The sequence below is a fragment of the Mus musculus genome, chromosome 3 (assembly GCF_000001635.26).
Source record: "Mus musculus strain C57BL/6J chromosome 3, GRCm38.p6 C57BL/6J".
Taxonomy (NCBI): Eukaryota; Metazoa; Chordata; class Mammalia; order Rodentia; family Muridae; genus Mus; species Mus musculus.
Genome location: NC_000069.6, coordinates 27,693,722 through 27,712,536, shown reverse-complemented (window position 1 = coordinate 27,712,536; position 18,815 = coordinate 27,693,722). Strand labels below are relative to the sequence as shown.

The 18,815-nt window shown below is 46.2% G+C and overlaps 1 protein-coding gene across 9 annotated transcripts in view; it reads left to right on the top strand.

The window, feature by feature from the left end:
• The first annotated feature begins 1,229 nt into the window (after nt 1–1,229).
• Nucleotides 1,230–18,815, top strand: part of Fndc3b (fibronectin type III domain containing 3B) — a 295,173-nt gene continuing 277,587 nt past the window's right edge. For 2 of the 9 annotated variants that reach the window (XM_006535547.4, XM_006535541.4), the window contains exon 1: nt 1,230–1,417. The gene's annotated coding sequence lies outside the window, so the exon portion shown is untranslated. Of the gene's footprint in view, nt 1,418–2,083; nt 2,192–18,815 lie in introns of those variants that run through there. The other 7 variants (XM_011249712.3, XM_030252836.1, NM_001356953.1 and 4 more) reach the window with 7 other exon arrangements.

Sequence of the window (18,815 nt, the reverse complement as noted above, 5' to 3'; positions counted from 1 at the left end):
TGAGCTCTGTGGGCATTGGGGAACCCACTGCTTTGAAAGCATGTTTCCTTCCCAGATAGGGCTAAGATCTAAGATTAGAGTTGTATTTTAGAACGATGGGTACAAGAGCCCTTTGGGGACATTGACATGAAAAGTGTCACTGAGGAGAGAGGGTTCAGCTTGGCTGCACTCACTATCTTAAAAATAAAAGAGAATTGTAAATCCCATGAGGAAAAGAACTGTTTGTTAGGGTTCATATGTTTGCTTGGGTTTTAATAAAGTAGTATTTCCTGTTTTTATGTACAACAAGAGTGACAGAACCCTTTTGGTCTTTGTGGAACACTATAATAGTAGATGCTGGTGGAATTATTCAGAATAACTAAGTAACAGAGGAGGGTAAATTATTTGATCTAATATCCCTGCTTCTAGAAATTTTTTTTTTTTAATTTGCGGGCAGTATGGCACAACCCCTTAATCTTTGACAGAGCCTATGCAGCAGGAATATAGTATATATTTAATTCATACACAATCGATAGCTAGTAGATCCTTTTGCATTTGACACATACAATCCAGATAAATGACAAGAAACAGTCTTTAGGGGCAACAAGATAGCTCAGTGTGTAAAGACACTTGCCCACCGTGTCTGACAACCAGAGTTGGAGTCCCAGAACCCGTGTAAGGTAGACAGGACTTTTAAGTTTCTAAAACTCACACAAAAACCATGGCATGTGTATACCTGAGGTCACACACACATTCATTTTTACAATAGAAATAAAGTATGCCCAAACTAAATATTAATAAAAACTAGAAGGAACTGTCTTTAGTCTTTCGAGTAAAGATGTCTAGCCGGAACTGAAAGGGACAATAGACATTTAAATTTTGGTATCATAAAATTTGCTTATGCAAAATGCTGTGGGAAGTTAAAAGAATAAAAAAAAAATCACTGAAAGATTCTTCTGGGAATTACAATTGGAAAAGGAAATATGTGTTATAAGTGAAAAATAACAAGTCAGCTTTAGTAATTACTGAGCAAATACTGCATTTGCAGTGATGATTCCAGAATCTCATTCAGAGTCTCCCAGTTCTCTTCAGCTCAGACAAGAGAAGCCCCGCTGTGTGTAGCCTGGCTTGGCTTATGGTAAAGGGAGGCCTCGCCGAGCTACCGCGAGCTTGCTCTTGTAGTTGCGCGTGTACTGGGAGGCTTACGGCAGTGGGCGGGGCCCGAATCCCCATGTGGTCCCGACATCATTGACATGGCGGAATCCCCCATCAAACCCTCCTGGTAGTTATTTGAGCAGCGGCGGCGGCCGGAGGAGGCGGCGGAGAGCAGCGGCGGGAGCGGCGCAGGGGACGGCGGGGATCCCGCGGGCGGCTGGCTGGGACGGCGTGGGCGACCCGGATTGCGGGCACCCGGAGCCCCGTTTCAGCCTGAGGGGAGGTAAGGCGTGCGGGAGCGGCGGCGGGCTGCCGGGGGACGTGCCACCCACAGTCGCTCTCGGGTCCCTGCGCTTCGGAGCCCGGCCGGACTCCGAGTCTGCACGAGTGCGCTCCCGGCCCCGGAGCACTCGGGGATGCCCGAGGAAAACTTGGCTGCCGAGTCCCGGTCGCGCCCCGACCGCTCGGCTGCCCGAAGCTCCCGGCCGGGTAGGGGGCGACCCCTCCAGCCCCCGCTCGCTCGGGAAGAAAGCGGAGGATGCGGGGCTCGCAGTTCCCCTCCTCCCCGGGCCGTCGCTCCGAGGAATCCGCTCCCCCGCCCAGATCCCCGCGGCAGGACCGCTGCCTGGGAGGGGGAGGGCGCGCGGCCAGGCCGAGGAATCTTCGACGTGTCACTTTGGGAGGCTGTAGATTTCCATATGGTGGAGGGAGGAGGGCGTGCGTGCGCGCAGAGCTGGGATTCGGGGCTGCCTTGGCCCCCTTGGGGGTGCCGGGCTGTGACCCGGGACCCGGGATGCTCGCGGGGAGGGTCCCTGGGCGACCGGTCGCCCCCGCCCCCGCCGGGGCCTCTTGGGGACACTCCCCGCCCGCCTCTGGCCACCTCTGCGCGCCACGTCCTCCCTCCCCGTCCTGCCCCCTGGGCTCCCCCCGGGCTGGGGGCGGGAACCGGCGGCCGCGGCTGGACTCGGCGAGCCAGGCGGCTGCAGGCTCGGGCGGGGGAGCGGGGCGCGGCGGGAAGCAGAGGACGACCCGGTGCGTGTGGGCCAGCGGAGCGCGGGTCAGTCGGTCAGGCTCGAGGGGCGCCCCTGCCGGGGGTGGGGCGGCCGGGAGACCCAGCGGGTGGAATCCGCGCCCCGAGGCGGCGGGCGGGCTGGGCGGGCCGCGGGGACCGTCTGGTTCGGATGGCAGGCAGGAACGAGCTGCCGTGGGAAGGGCCTGTCAGTCCTCGCGGAAAGCGGGGCCCGGGGCCCGGGGCCGTGACCGCCTAGCGTCCCCAGCGCCCGGCCTGGGGAGCCTGGGGGACTCTGCGAGCGTCCCGGGAGACCTGGCTGGGCCGCCGGGCGGCGCCGCTGGCCGGGCGCCTTCCCGGAGAGAACGGCTGGGGTTGGAGATTTTTCGAATCTCGGCTCCCACCCGGCGATCCCAGACGAAGGAAGCACTGGCATTTTATCCAGACAGTGCGGATTGCAGACTTCCTTAAAAGTTACAACTTTTTATTTTCTTTTCTCTCAGGCCCAGCGTTTTCTTTAAACAAAATGTAGAATTTGGCCGCGATGAGGCTGACGCTGGGGCCAAAAATGCACACGTTTATCTCCATCCCGGCTAGTCCCCCTCCCCCTCTTCCCTCCCAGGCTTAATCATATTTTGGAACTGGCGAGGGCTTTTGTTGGGTGGGCACCCTTGATTGCTTGTCTGTTTATTTTTTAATGTGCAACTAATTTGATTTGAATTTCCTCCAGTTTCCAGGCCTTACTAGGAGAAGCTAGGGGAGAGGGAATGTGCCATTTTTTTTTCTTTTTTTTATAAATGTGGCAAGAGGTGGGGCATTGGGAAAGGGGAGGCACCCTGGTTGTGGCAGAGAGTTAGTAGGAGCAGACAGACCCGGAAGAAAAGGAATCCATTCTGGAATAACATTCTTTTTTAAAACAACAACAAAACAGTACAAAAGAAAGTCAGGTTTTGAGCAAAATTTCACTGCTCTGTTCAGATTTGAGTGCGTGGCGCTCCCGCATCTCCAAGTATCGGCTGGGACCCTGGGAACTTGAGTTATGCCACACAGCGCATGCATGCATAGCAACTCTGACCTGGTTTTGTGACTGGTGTGGGGGCTGTTGGTTCGCTCCTCGTTGGAGGCTGACTGTGGATGCAGTAAAGACTGGGTTCAGTAAATTTCCTGGCTCCCTGGGAGCAGCTGTTGAAGAGGGTAAAGTCCCTGGACATGCTTCTGGCCAGGAGGGCCAACCGGAGTTCATGCTTACCGAGACGCGAGATACGCGGCAGCCTGGCTAAAAGTGAGGCCTCGTTGATTATTGTTTTAAAAAGTTGCTCTCTTAGTATTGTCCTTAAACTTGCATGTGCTTTTCAAGCATTTTATTTTGATGCTTATGAGAAAAAGCGTTTGTGTGACAAGATCGTGTTCCTTTAGCATCTGTTAGCACTGTCGAGATCTTGTAGGGTGGGGGCTGGTAGCATCTAATGACAGTATATACAGTTCCAGAAAGACATTTTGGTAATCTTTTAAGACCCTTTAAAAATAGCTGTGATCAGAGCCTGGGATGTTTGGAGGAGCCCGTCTTCTGTCTTCTGGGGCTTCTAAAGGAATGCAGAGCGTGAGCACCAGCACCTCTCCTGGTTGTTTGTTACACTGGCATTTGTGCCCGTTCTGCCCAACTCTTAAAATTCTCATGATCCACCCGGAAGGGTCACTCACACTTAATTGCTTGTAAGGAAAGTTTTTTTGGGCATTGTATTTTGAGACAGGCTTGGGCTGGCCTCTCCAAGCTTGACCTCCTGCCTCAGCCTCCTGGATGTTGGGTGACAGGTATGAACCACATGCCTGTTAGAGCTTGTACTAATAGTATATTCCTTCTTAGATAAACATGTTTTCTGCCTTTTATACATTACTCGATTAAGTTTTGAATATTTTGATTTCAGTTGTAGTAAATGTACGTTTTATAAACAAGGGCGTCTAAGTTCACAGAAATCAAGGTACCAGTAATTCAGAACATGGCTCAGTGGTTTCTCCAGGGATAGAATGGTTCTGTCTAGATTGTCCTCCTGTAGCCAGGAGGCACATGTAATCGAGCGTTTCAAATGTGGCTCCGTGACTCAAGAATTGTTGTTTGAATTTTCCTTTTTTCCAAATTATTTTAAACTTAAATTTGAAACATAGAACTTTTAGACTCCCAAGTCTATTGACCTTCAACTGAGCCATATTGCTTTTTGAATCACCAAGTTAAGTGTATTTCTTTACAATCAGAAGATGTTTTAAGTCTACTTTTTACACACACATACACACACACACACACACACACACACACACACACATTTGGGTTTGAGCCCATGGCCTTGTGTACACTGGAGGCACATATTCTACTACAGTGCTAGAGCCTCAGCTAGCTCTTGAATTCCTATTCTAAGTAGACTTTGAAGTCTGGGGTAGGTGTGCCTCAGTCTGCTTCTCCAAACAGAGTGGAAAGTTAGCTACTTACAGCTTAAGGTGCGCATTTGTCAGTCAGCACTGATGAGCAGACCTGTAGCTTAGAAGTTTAGTTGGAATAGGTATATGTAGGAATTGCTGGTAAAGGAGCTGATTTGTACAGCCATTTCAGTGTAATAAAGTAGCATAGCTGGGCATGGTGGCTTGCACCTATAATCCTGGCATCTAAGAGGCAGAGGTGGGAAGATCAAGAGATGCTAGCCTGGCTTACACTCCAGGTCAGTTTGTCTACTCGGTCTCCTTTCCCCCAAAAGTGTAAATATTAGAATGCAAGAAGAAAGGCATTCATAGAATTGGAAGAAACAAAAAATCACACCTCTGGCATCCACATCACCTGCTCATTTAGGCCTTCTTTTAAAGGGACTTTCTGAGGTTGTCTTTGTGGAGCTACAGCACTCTTCTGAAGAATTTAAGTAGTCTTGCTATCAAAATGTAAGATAAATTATCAAGCAGGGTGTAGTGGTTGTTGATACACGCCTTTAGTCCCAGCACTCAGGAGGCAGAGGCAAGTGGATCTCTGTAGGTTTGAGTTAAGCCTGGTCTACATAGGGAATTCCAGCCAAGAGCTGGGCATAGTATATATATATATATATATATATATATATATATATATATATATACATACATATATATATATATATATATATATATATATATATATATGCTGTATAGTGAGACATAGCGCCTCCCCAGTCAATTATCAAATGTTAGATTTAGTCACAAATTGTTCTAGACTAAACCAGCAGGAATGACCATTTGCAGTGAGCAAACACTTAGAAAAATTTTTGTGATAAGTGGATTTAATTAACATCAGCTGCACTTTTTGAGTTTCATTTGGTAACAGAAATTCCAAAGACTTCCCTATGTCCTATGAGATAGTGAAACTCCAAGAACATCCATCTGACTAGATTCTATCTGCAGATATCCCAGAACCCAGCACCTTTCTTTTTTGTTTTGAGGGTAAGGGGAGGGCCTCAGAGATGGGGAGGGGCATCCTTAATACCTCACAGTGGCAGGAAGACCCATTTAATGTGTAAGTGTTCAATTTGTAAAAATTATTTTCCCCACGAGATATAAAGTAAAGAAACATATTTTAACTCCAAGAGTAGAGTGTTTCATTTGTGAATGTGTGTGCACACATATATATCTGGTGTGAAAGTCAGAGTTCTCTCTGTCACTGTCTGCCTCATTCTCTTAACACAGGCACCCTCCTGGAGCTGGCTTGGCAGCCACAAACCCAACAGTCCTCCTGTCCCACACCTCCCATTGTGCTGTGGTTACAGGAGCCTGTGGCCACAGCAGGCTTTTAAGTGGATCTGGGGATTTGAACTCTGGCCCTTACACTGGCATAGAGGCACTCCTACCCCCTGAGCCTTCTCTCCAGTTCCTCTTGTCTATTTGTTTAGTCGCTTGGACGCATTTCTCAAATGGTTCAGGAACAGACAAATGAGAAATAATTTCTTTTTATTAGGATTTAAAAGGAAATTTCTTTTTAATTATGTGTATAACTGTGTGGGCCCCTTCATGTGAGTGCAGGTACTCTTGGAAGCCAGGGGTGTAAGGTTTCCTGCAGCTGCAGTTACAGGCTGTGAGCTGTGTCAGGTTAGTGCTGGGAACTGAACTCTGTCCTTCTGCCGGAACACTGCAAGCTCTTAGCTCCTGAGACAGCTTAGCAGCCCACACTTTATTAGGATTTTTAAGAAGCAACTTCCATGTTCAGTCTAGAGATACCTGAATGTTTGTATATCCTTCAGAGTTACAGGGATAATCACAGGTTATAATTGTGACTCCAGAACACAGAATCCCAGAGACTGATGGCAATGAATCAGTTTTAAATTGCAGTATTATTTTAGTGTGAATATAAATCACATTGCCTCCGGCTATCGGAAAGTTATAAATTCAACCACAGGCCAGGCATTGCTTAATGAGAACATTCAGACGTTTGAATGTCTTGTTCATACCCATTCCTGGCCGTGGGGAGCATTTCACTATTTTCACAGAATCAGGGTAAAGAACTGTGTTATAAATAGAATTATAGTGTCCTAGGGAGTGTGCCAAATATGGAAACAAGATTTAACCATGATATATGCGGGGTTTAGTTTGTTAGGACATCAAGATACAAGTGAGAGACTTATTGTAATCGTAAAGCTGTTGGGTGACAGGCAAAGATTAAGGGCTGAATCTTAGTATGAGTTTGGTGTCAGCAAACATAGCTTGTCAGGGAATCATTTTCCTTTGCCCCTATGTGACTCGGGCAAACTTTGAAACCTCCCTTAACTTGGGTTTCCCCATCTTAATATAAGGAAAAAACAATTCAGTTGTATCTTTTAAAACAAGTATCATACATGCTAGTCTGTCTTTAAAAAGGTTTGACAAAGCCTTACCTGGATTGAGGAGTTGGTTCTGATGACAGTTTCAGTTGAGCTGGCCCTGTGGAATTTGCGTGTTGTAGAGACCATAGATTTGTGCTGAGACAGTTTGAAACTCCTTTACTTTCTCTTCTGTGGTCAGTTAATAAAACTTTAAGCTTAGATGTTTCTACTGACTCCTCATTGCCAGTGGAATAGGTCCTGCCCCTAAGTCGTCCTCTCTGTGTTGTTTGGCAAGGTGGGTTTTGACTGGACCAGCATTGTTGAATGCCTGGGCAGGCCAGTGTGGCTTTCTCAGTTCAGGGTCATTGTGATGATGAAGCAGGAAGTGCAGTTTCTGAGGAGATTTCAAGCTGGAATGACAGGCAAGGCTTTAGTCCTTGCGTTATCCGAGCCTTTTATTTGAGCTTTCAACACTTGCCGACATTGGAGACACAATGGCTGTTTTTCACCAGTGTACTATAGCTGGAGAGTGTTTCCTGGTAGAACTCTTTCCAGGTAGACCTTAGCTCTTCACTGTCGGGAATGCACGTGGGTGGTGGAGGAGCAGTTTTGTTCTCCAGTTTACACCACAGCATTTGAATTAGCAAAGTACCCATAAACAGAGGCTTCGTGTTAGCCTTGGAGCAGGTGGCGTGCTATGTCTTGGAGGGGCGGAACATGCCTGGATCCTGGTGGCTAGACGGGGACACTCTGTCAGACTGAGCACGGGAGGGTGGCTTGGGACTACCTGACCCCTTTGCGAGGTCCAGCCAAGGAGAAGCCAGTCTGAAGTCCTGGCTCACCTGGACCGACAGTTCTTTGTAGTAGATTTAGTAACAAGGGTCAGTCCTTGGAGACCAGAGGTATGTGGGACAGGAGCTGTGGGATAGGAGGGGGAGGAGGTTTAAAACTCCAGCCTGTCATCCTGTGAGGTTCCGTGGACAGCCTTCTGCCCATGAGGATATTTCCTCCTGTGAACATAGATCAATCTTTGAGTTTCTTTTCCTTGTACTGGGTTGAGATGCGCTGATTTCACATTCATAAGTCCTAATATTCTTGGCAATACCGTCAATTCCAACACAGCTCCTAATCGGAACTCCTGTTAGATCTCACGACTATAGTGTTGCGTATCCTCCCTGTGACTTCTAGATAACTCACTGTGGGTGCGCATGTGGGGGTGTCGGGGGAGTTGTGAGATGATGTTGAGCTAAAGGCAAAGAGAGTTGAGAATTTGGCAGCCATATTTAAAGTGTCTTGTGTTAAATGACTGTATTTGAGCTGAGATGGTAATTTTATTTCATACCCTTATTGATGCAGAAGAAGACATTGACAAGTAGGGTCTTTGTTAATGGAATAGTCTACTTTTTTCTTTTTCTTTTGATAACAGCAAAGCATTTTCCTTCTCCCCCACAGAACAACTCGGCTCATCTTTTCAGAAAGTGTAGAGAACAGACTTCCTTCCACCCCTGGAGCAGGCCGGTGGCCACTCCAATTCTTCTTTCCCTTTCAAACTTTGACAGCTAGTGAAACTGGAGTACCTGTGGCCTACTGAATTTAGGGACTTGCGGGATGACAAAGCCAGGACCATGCTTGTGGTACAGGCCCGAGAACCTGAGAGCAGGTTCCCAGCGCCTGTGTGAAAGGTTGCATAGAGCAGGACAGGTCTGTAAACTCCCATGCTGTGCTAGGGCTGCAGAGGGGAGGAGCCCAGAGGCTCACGTGGTCACCCACGTGGCCTTGGATTTTCCCTCTTCTGGGGAAGAGACCTTGTTAGCAGTACCTTCATTGTACTTTGTCTCATTGTAGCTAATTAGCATTTTAAAACTACCCAGACAAAGCTAGGATGACGTTGATCTCCCATTCCTAATGAGAAGCTTTTGGGGTTATCAAGATGGCGGCTGGTCAGGTAAAGGCATTTGCAGTCGAGCCTGATGACCTGACCTTGAACCCCAGGGCCTGCCTGCATAGTGGTCGGTGGGAACTGACCCTTGTTATTCTCCGACCTATATACTTGCCATGACACATGCAAGCCCTCCCCACTGCAAGTAAATAATGCCAAAAAGAGGTTTTAGTGTAAAGATCAAAAGTTTAAATACATCACCAGAGAAATAGTTATCTAATTAAGAGAACAAGCCATTTTAGTATCTTGGGGAAACTTGTACCCTTCAAAACAGCATGGGCTGATTGTAATTCATTGTTGGGAACCTGTGGAGAAGGAGGGGACCCTAGAAAGTTGGTGCTCACAGTGGATGCCACAAAATAGCTGTTTTCTTTCTGGTGCTTCCATATGAACTTGAACCAGCACCCTGGCAACAACTGTAGCTGTATTTGCATTCAGGGTGACCCAGAGGGGCAAGCACTGCGCCTTTCTGTCCATCCCCAAGTGGAGAGAACAACTCGACAACTTGTTAGTTTTGGAGCTCTGGTGACATTTGTTTTGCCTTTGCTAACTTCAAATCATCTGTAAGTACTTGATGGCAGATTGATAAGGCAAAGAATTGAAGCCTGGGCGTGGTGGCGCACGCCTTTAATTCCAGCACTCGGGAAGCAGAGGCAGGCGGATTTCTGAGTTCGAGGCCAGCCTGGTCTACAAAGTGAGTTCCGGGACAGCCAGGGCTATACAGAGAAATCCTGTCTCGAAAAAAAAAAAAACCAAACAAACAAAAAACAAAAACAAACAAATGAAAAAATGTGTGTGCGCGTGAACTTGTGGAGTTGGTCTTTACAAGGACTCTGGGGACTGAACTCAGGTCACAGGGCTTGAGTGGCAAGCCACCTTTCCAGGCCTGAGCCATCTCGTCGGTCCTTAAAGACTTTAAGGATGTTACTGTTTTGTTTTTCTTTTGAGACAGGGACCCATTTAGCCCATGCTGACCTCTAAAGCCCCATGCCTCTCTGCTGAGGATACATGCCTTGAGTGTCTGCGCCTCCTGCCTGTACCCCCCAGCGCTGAGACTGGGGACGGGGACTGAGGGTTGGAATTGTAGGTGTGTCCCAGCCTTCCATTTGCTAAGCAGGCGCTCTGCCCCGAGCCGCATCTCTAGCCCCCTTTGCTGCTTTTAGCTGCCCATTTGCCTCTACCCCTGCCTTTGGGTGTAGTTGTAGGGATTCATGAATTAAATATTGAGATAGGTTAGAGGTGTATTCATCTCCCATTTCTCCTAAAGGAAGACATTCTTGGTGACTGGAGGAATTTACCAGAAATAATCAAGTATCTTTAAATACATCTCTGATGACTAATCTTGGTTGTCAACTTGACACACCTGGGAAGAGAAAGTTCAATTGAAGAATTGCCTCTGTCAAGAATGGCTCGTGGAAGCCGGGCGGTGGTGGCACACGCCTTTAATCCCAGCACTTGGGAGGCAGAGGCAGGCGGATTTCTGAATTCGAGGCCAGCCTGGTCTACAAAGTGAGTTCCAGGACAGCCAGGGCTACACAGAGAAACCCTGTCTTCAAAAACCAAAAAACAAAACAAAAGAGTGGCTTGTGGACCTGTCTATGAGGCATTTTCTTGATGGATAATTATGAAGTCCGGGTTGGAAAGTGAGCCCAGCTCGCTGTAGGTGGTCCCATTCCCTAGGTTGGTGGTCCTGGGTGTGTAAGAAAGGTAGCTGAACATAAATAAGCCTGGAAGCTCACAGTCGGCAGCGGCCCTCCATGCTTTAATTCTTGTCTCTATGCTCCTGTCTTGTCTTCTTCCATGATAGAGTGTGGCCTACAAGTTAAATAGTCCCCCTCCCACCCCCGCCTGCCCCCCATTAGTTTTTTCTCATAGTAATGAAAAGCAAGCTGGAATGACATCACAGTATATTTTATATCTGACACTCAAGCCTGAAGGATTTGTTTGTTTGTTTGTTTGTTTTTAAGAACATGACTACCCTAGGACTAGATTTGTCAACTTAGAAAAACCTCTAATATATTCTTAGGATCCGTGCTCCCTTTTCTCTCATGTTTTAAGGTTCTCTGGGAGGTTCCTGGGGGCACGTGGGCCACAGCACTCGCCTCCTGTCCAAGGCCTTCTGTTAATTTCTTGCACAGCATCAATAGTAGACAGCAGTAAGAGCCAAATGCTATCCTTTGTTGTTTAAATCAATTGAGAAAAGTAATGTAAATGATAAATATTGCTGTCTCTGGTTTTTCTATTATATGTTTTCTTATCTCAGAAAAAGTCATCCTGAGTTAGAAACAGTCTGGACTATTGAAACGAATACTTACAGATACATTGGACTAGAATGCTTATGTGTTGCTCTTGGGCCTGTGAAATGGTAGATTTTTTGCAGAAAACTTTTTTATAGTTCATAAAAATATTCAACCAGAAGTAGCCTATTGCCAGCAACTTGAGTCTGAAATTTTGATTCTGAAGGAAATGGGACTCTGATATGTCATGAACCCTTTGAAGGTGCTTACTGAAAGATGACCAAGTGGTGAACTTATTACTGTACCTAGTGATGGTTTTAAGAAGTATGAGAAAAATGAAACATTGATCTGGTAGGGCAGACTTCTGTCATCTACATAGCCCAGGCTGGCCTCTAGTTGCTGTGTAGCTCAGGATGAGCCTGGTCCTCCTGTTTTCACCTCCTGAGAACTTAGATTCAAGGCTTTATGGGCATCACACACATTGCTCTGTGCTCCTGTGGCTCAAACGCAGAGCTTCCTGCTTGCTAAGTCAAGCTCTACTCTCTGAACATCCCTAGGTTCCCTCCCTGTTAACTGGCTTCAAGTGCAGAGGAGGCAGTAGACAAGTAATTGGCAGAGAGTGACGAAGGCCTCGTAGTACTTGCCGGAATCAGGTAGCCTGTTGTGTCTATGGCCCTGTAAGAGCACAGCCACTTTCTCCTGATGTTCATGGAGAGCCACAGAGAGCTCAGATCTACATGGACAGTTGCATTCTTGAAGCGCTGACACTCTGTTTGCTTTTAGGAAGCACATTGTTTTTTTCCATCAAGTCACTCAGTAGTGCTAGAGATAGTGACTTAAGAGATGGGATGAGAAACCTGGGCATTGTGGGTAAATTACACACTCATGACACAAACCCACACAGAATAATGCCATGGAAAGACTTACATTCTCATACAAACACTGTCGGCAAAGGCAGGCCCTACTTACTGCTGCACAAGGCATTGTCCATTTATTTCTGAGTCTAGGGGAATGGTGAACTCATAGGGTGTGGCAGTAGTGTACAGCGTGTTCTCTAAGTGGGTATAGTTTCTCTTGACTATAACCGTATATAACTGTATATTGTATACTCTATATAAACATTACTGTATATCAAGTGGCTCGGCGAACACCACCACATGAGTGTTTATGCATGGCTGGTCATTTTTGTGACCTTTTGTCTCAAGAGGAAAGCTATACTTTCCAAGCAATAGGAAAAGATGCTCGAGCCGTAGTCCTATGTTGAGGAGGAGTGTGAAGAGCAGCCACATTGTGCTTAAGGATTACTAAAGGGAAAATGTCCAGTTCTTTGGCCATGATCAGTGCGTTCCAGTGCTATCATGTTAGATAGGTTATCGTTTTCTCAAGTTTGAACATCTACAACTTTCCACAGCATGTCCTCTTCAGGGTTGTTGATTGTTGGACTTCTGCGTCTTGGGAAACTCAGATTGTCTCATTGTCTCTCTGGACTATAGGGGTGACTGCTGATTTAAATTGGGTTTTCCCTTCCCTTCCCTCCTCCCCTCCCTTCTTTCCTTGGTGATGCTGAGATGGTACCCAGGGCCTATGTGCTATGTGTAAGCACTTAACCTGAGGCAGGGTCCTCGTGTTGACCACTGCATTCCCAGGTTGAGCTGGGATGCTTCTTTGAAGAATCTTGCTAATTATAGACATTTTGAGTTCCTATCGTTGTGTTGATTTTTTTTTAACTCAAGGAAATAAACACTTATTTGTTCATCTATTACTATTTTAGAAAAATCAAAGTTCTCAAAAAGGTTTGTGGACTTTCCCCAACTCAGATTGCTGATTTAGAAAATTTCTGTTTGCTAAAAATGTGGCCTTTGATTAAAAAGTTTTTTCTTGTAACTGGACCCAGTTCAGAAATTGTAACCATATATTACATATATGTATATGTATATGTATATACACACATGCATATATATACGCACACATACATACACATCATATAATATATACACATATATGTAATATAACTTATGTAATATACACATGTATATACATATTACATAATATATGTGTGTGCTATTATTATATATATTTTAAATCAAGGTTTGTCATATGGCCCAAGATGGCTTAGAACTTGCTTTATGGCCTAGGGTAATTTCAGACTCTTGATGCTTCTGCTTCAGCCTCTGGCCTCTGAGGTGTTGGGATGGCAGGCATGTAATCCCACCAAAGCAATCATACCTGGTTCCACGTTTATTATTTCGCATGTTTCACTGGGCTTGGAACAGTGTGTATTTGTGTTCCCAGGGAGCAGAATATTAAGGCCAAGCAAAACTGAAGGCCTCTCATGTGCTCAACTTGTCTATTGCCCAGAAACCTAAAATTTATAGTTTTGGTATAATAAAATAATACTATTCTGAAGCTCTCCCAAGAGGGAGCTGTTTTTCCTGGGTTGTTTTCTGCACTACCCACTTAAGTTTAGGAAGGGAGAATGAGGAGGACAGAAGTAGGCTTCCCAGAAAGCCATCTGTGAGACACCGGAGCGTGGGAGGATGGAGGTAGTTCCTTAGAGAGGCGCTGGTGAAGCGGCACAGTGTGCAGACATGTCGCGTGCTACCCCAGAGAGACTCTTCACTCTCATGAAGGTCACCTCTGTGTCTTTGAGTTGAGCTGCTTTGTGGAGTGAGATGCTGCACCCCTAATTTGCACCTGGAAAAGCAAACACATTCCAATTACTGACCTGTCTCTGTTTTCACAGTGAACTGTGTGGTGATGTTGGTTATACCAAAGCAGCCAGAGGTCTGGGACATACAGGACTCCTTATTGCTGGAGAGAGGCTCCTGCAGTTAATTAAAGGTGACCTCAAGATTCAGAGGAGCCTGGAGCCTGGACCTTCCTGGACAGCCAAGGCTAAACCTGGCAAGCTGGCAGCCTTAAATGCTTCCTTTGTTAGAAGTACTTAGCTCTGTACTCCATCTTTAGAAAGTGAGTTCATGGGAGGTGAGTTGAGGACAGAGTCTGTAGTGAGGCCTTGCTGGGTTCTGTCCTTGTAAAGTTTGTGTGGACAAAAAGCCCGTGTGGATGCTGTAAGGATCACCACCCAAGGATCATTTGTGTTCCTGCACAGGGACCTGGTCACAGTGCAGAAGGACATGGGTGCGAGTGGTTAAGATCCCTTTCCTGTGTGGATGTGTATGACACAGGCAGCACCCCACAGAAGTGGTCTCTAATGCTCTGATGTCATTGGTCCCCTCCTCAGAGGGAGCTTGTCTTAGCTGCCAGGCTGGCCTGGTTGGTTGTACATCCTTCATGACAACGGGAAGAAAGGTTAATGTGTAAGAGTGTTTCGTTTGTATCAAGTTGTTTTCCACACAAGATGTAAAGAAAAGAAATATATTTCAACTCCAGGAGTAGAGTGTTTCATTTGTGAATGTGTGTATGCACACATATATATCTGGGGTGGAGGCCACTGTCTGCTTTATTCTCTTAAGACAGGGACCCTCCCTGAACCCGGAGCTGGCTTGGCAGCCACAAACACAACAGTCCTCCTGTCCCACCTCCCATTGTGCTGTGGTTACAGGAGCCTGTGGCCGCAGCAGGCTTTTAGGTGGATCTGGGGATTTGAACTCTGATCCTGATGCTTGCATGAAGCACTCCTACCCCTGAGCCTTCTCTTCAGTTCCTTTTGTCTGTTTGTGTTTAGTCACTTGGGCTTGTTTCTCAAATGCTTTACCACTATCACCTACAAGTGAAGATTTAATTAATTAATTTTGGGTAAGAGACACCAAAATTTGCTTGCGTGTCTCCCCCCCACCCCCACCTTCTCCCCGCCTCCCACCTTGTTTTGAACTAAGGCTGGCTATATAGTCCTCTGTAGGACTGTAGGACAGCCACAGAGCGGACCAGGGGCTTCAAGTTCACAGTGATCCTCTTGATCCTTCAGTGCTGAGATTACAGGTGCACACCACAGAACTCTGCCCTCTACACTCATATTTGAGGAAATTATGATGAAGTCATAGTCTTTTAGGAAGTAAACTCATTCTTAGAAATCTCTCTTTTTTTAAGGAGAGGTCTGTGATAATGGTGGAAGAAACATATTAATAAGTTTTGATGCTTATAGTTTACTTCAGGCTATACTTAGCAGTATATAAAATTGCCATAGCATTTCATCGTTATTGAAGAGACAGTTATTTACAGGTTTGTTTGGTTTCTGGACATAATTTTAACCTGCTTTGTTATCCGTCTTGCATCCTTAGATAGTGGTACCTGTGGAATATGAGAGATCGTAGAATGTAACTTTTTTTTTTTAGCTTTTCTCATTTGCTTTTTAGATTCAAGTCAACATGGAAACAGTGCTACTTTCTATTTATGTATCACCTTCTGATTCTTTTCAATTACGTCATGCTTCTTAAAAGCTTATTTAAGGGCTGAGAGATGGCTCAGCAGTTAAGAGTATCGGCTGCTCTTCCAGAGAACCCAGGTTCAATTCCCAGCATCCGCATGCTACAACTGCCTGCAACTGCAGTTCCAGGGGATCTGATACCCCCACCAGACATACATGCTGACCAAACACCAAAGTGAATGAAATTCAGCTAAGTAAAGTTTTAAGAGCGTATTTAAATCCACCAGGACCTAGCCCTTGGCGAGGAAAGAATAGAGGGCTCCCATCAGTGTCTCTAGTAGGGAGTCTTCTGGCTTCTCTCTCTTGACTGTAGTTTTTGGGTCCCACGTGCTTGCTTTTCCCGTCCTTGTTTGGTAAGTTTGTCTTTACTCATTTGAGGAGCTGGGAGTGGGCACAGACTGGTGTGTAGGTGGGTGCTTGAGGAAGGACATGGCACCAGCCACAGTGAGTGCACTTGTTCCTATTGCACTTGTGGGACGACATTTTCCCAGTCACTGAGTCGTGGGTGACAGCTCTGTGCTGTTCTCAGATGCTTGGGAGATGAACCAAGGACTCCTCTCTTTCCCTAAAACAAAGCAATGAAACCGACTGAGGTATTTGTTTGTCTTCAGGACTTTCGATTTCTAGTCTTTTGTAACATTTTTCAAGAAATCATGGCCAGCAAATATATGCTTTTTTTTTTTTTTCCCATGAAGGAAAATATAGAATGATGGTCTGGAAAGTTAAACTGTAGGACATGTTAGATCGAAAGGAAAGCAGCTTTTTACGGAAACCATTTCTTTGGCATTCTTGAGCCCTGGTGCATAAATAATAGATGATTATCACATAGTTTTCATACTTGGGGGCCATGGGAAATTACTCGCTTAGCTTGGAATTCATGCTTTGGTAAGAAGAGAAACCCTAACTTCAATGATTTGTAGTCGCCGGCTGAGCCAGAGTGCCCGGAGGGTTTGGGCTTGAGGTCCCGTTTTTGTTTTTTTTTTTTTTTTTGTCCAGTCTGGGTCTAGTCTGTCAGGAGGACTGCTTAGGGCTGTCACCTGCTCAGAAGATGATGGCTGTCATCCTACTATTTTGTCACTTTTCCTCAGGGCCCTCAGAGATTGCTGAGGAGCCTGTCACAGTGGGATGGTAGTTACTTAAACAGTTTAGTGGTTTGAAGTGTCTACATCTGCCTTCCTCTGGACTGTGACTCCTCCTGTGTCCTTGATCATGTGACTTCGCTTAGCCCTCACTCCGGAGCAGTTTGTGTTAGCGAGGTAGTGGGGCTCAGAGTGAGGCGGAGCAGGGGGGAAGCACTGTGTGCCGGAATGGGATGGGCAGGGAGGGTGGCTCTGAAGGGCAAGCATTGCTCTGGTGGCTTTATTCCTTCTACCATCTTGCTTTCTCACTGCCTCGGTAAAGAGAGCTCGTTTCTTTTTCAAGTATATATAGGTGACCCATCTGCTTCTTCATCTTCTCTGTCTAAGATCAAAGGAAGTTTAAGGCGGAAGCCCTCTCTTCCACCCTTTCTCTCTTTCTGTGGATGTCTTTCTTTGTAACATTAGATCCAGCCTTGACCTGAGTCAGTGAGACCATGGGGACCCCAGAGCTGGCCTTTCATGCCCGAGTTAGCACCTCAGACCCCTCTTCCCCCTCCCTTTCTCTCCTTCTCTCCCTCCCTCTTTCCCCTCCATCAGAACACCTTGACAAGGAACAGTGAGGACCCAGAGGTAACTTTGGATGTCCTTTCTAATAAGTGACCTAAAGGGCTTTCAAGATGGCTCAGCAGCTTAGAAGTATTCTAGGCACAGTCCTGGCAACCTAAGTTTATCCCCAGAACTGTGTATAGGAGAACTGAATCTACCAGGTTGTCATGTGACCTTCACACATGCACGATGTTGATGATGATGATGGTGGTGGTGGTGGTGGTGGTGGTGGTGGTGGTGGTGGTGGTGGTGGTGAAAATAATAAATGACACAGAATATGACTAGCATCGTTTCAGGCTGTAGAGTGAGGCTGCCTTACTACCTTCACTGACCTCTTGTAAATGAGAGACTTCGCTTCACAAACAGAAAAGATGAGAAGAGCACTAACCGTGGCCCGCTGTTTACTGACGGGTTCTTTTGTAGACACAGTTGCCTGGAAGGCATGATAGGGGCCGGAGCCTGTCTTGCTTCACGAGTGTGAGTGAGCTCGAGTTAGGCCTTCATGCTGGGGAAAAAATAACATTCCCCTTTCCTTTCCAAAACTGGGCAGTCGTTCAGGCACACTGATGGAAAGGGAAGGCCAGTCCCTCCCGAGCCCCGCCCGAGTGCAAGCCTGGGGCCATGTTAATAATGGCAATCCCATTATTTTCTTACAGTAGACAGGAAGTGCTGTCTACACCCATTAGATCTGTTTGAGTGGCCCCTGGCTGGAAAGAAAGAAAATTTAATTTTCTGACTTGCAAGGAGGAAGGGAAAAAAAAAATCTCAGCAGTATACCATAGAGACTCACTGTTAGAGTAAGAAGAGTCATTTTAAAAACTTGAAAGTTTTTCCTTTTAATTATTGGAACATTTGGCCCTTTCCCATATGGAAATCATGAACAGGTTTCTGTGCAAGCTAGGTGTGAAGACATCGTTTCCTATTTATTATATGTCAGAAATGACCCAATTTTGGCCTGTCCTCCTTCCCTCCCCTCTCTCCCCTCCCCTTTCAACCATGTTTGCAAGTTGCTCCACACCTTACTCTGGTAGTTGGCAGCCTGTGACTCATGATCACTGTGCAGGTTCATAAGCAACACTCGGGCTGGCGAAGTGGCTCAGCTGGTAGAGGGCTTGCCTGGCAGACCTGATGCCCTGGGTCGGATCTCTCGTGCATGGCATCAGACTGCCATGCTAGGACACATCTGTAATCTCAGAACCCAAGAACCAGAGGCAGAAGGGTCAAGAGTTCAAGCCATCGTCAGGCTGTGTAATGAGTTTGAGGTCAGCCTGGGTTACGTGAGACCCTTTCACGAACACATATATGTGCTCACGCGCAACATTCATGTTGGAGAAAATCTGTATACCCATTAGGACAAGAAGTTGATTTGTGGTTTCTATAACAAGAAAAAAATAGTATTGTAATAGAGAAAAATTATGTTAGCGTGTTGTCACCTATGGCCGCCTTGCTGCCTTGAGAGTTAGTCTCATGGGTGACTTGGACTCTGTAGGGATTGATCATATGTGCCATGTTTAAGATTTTTTCTTTCAGTTTGATAACCATTTAAAAAAATTATGGCTTTATTTCTATTTTGATAGATTTTTTGTTTTCTTGAGATGTTTTATTATGGCTTCTTAGTTGTG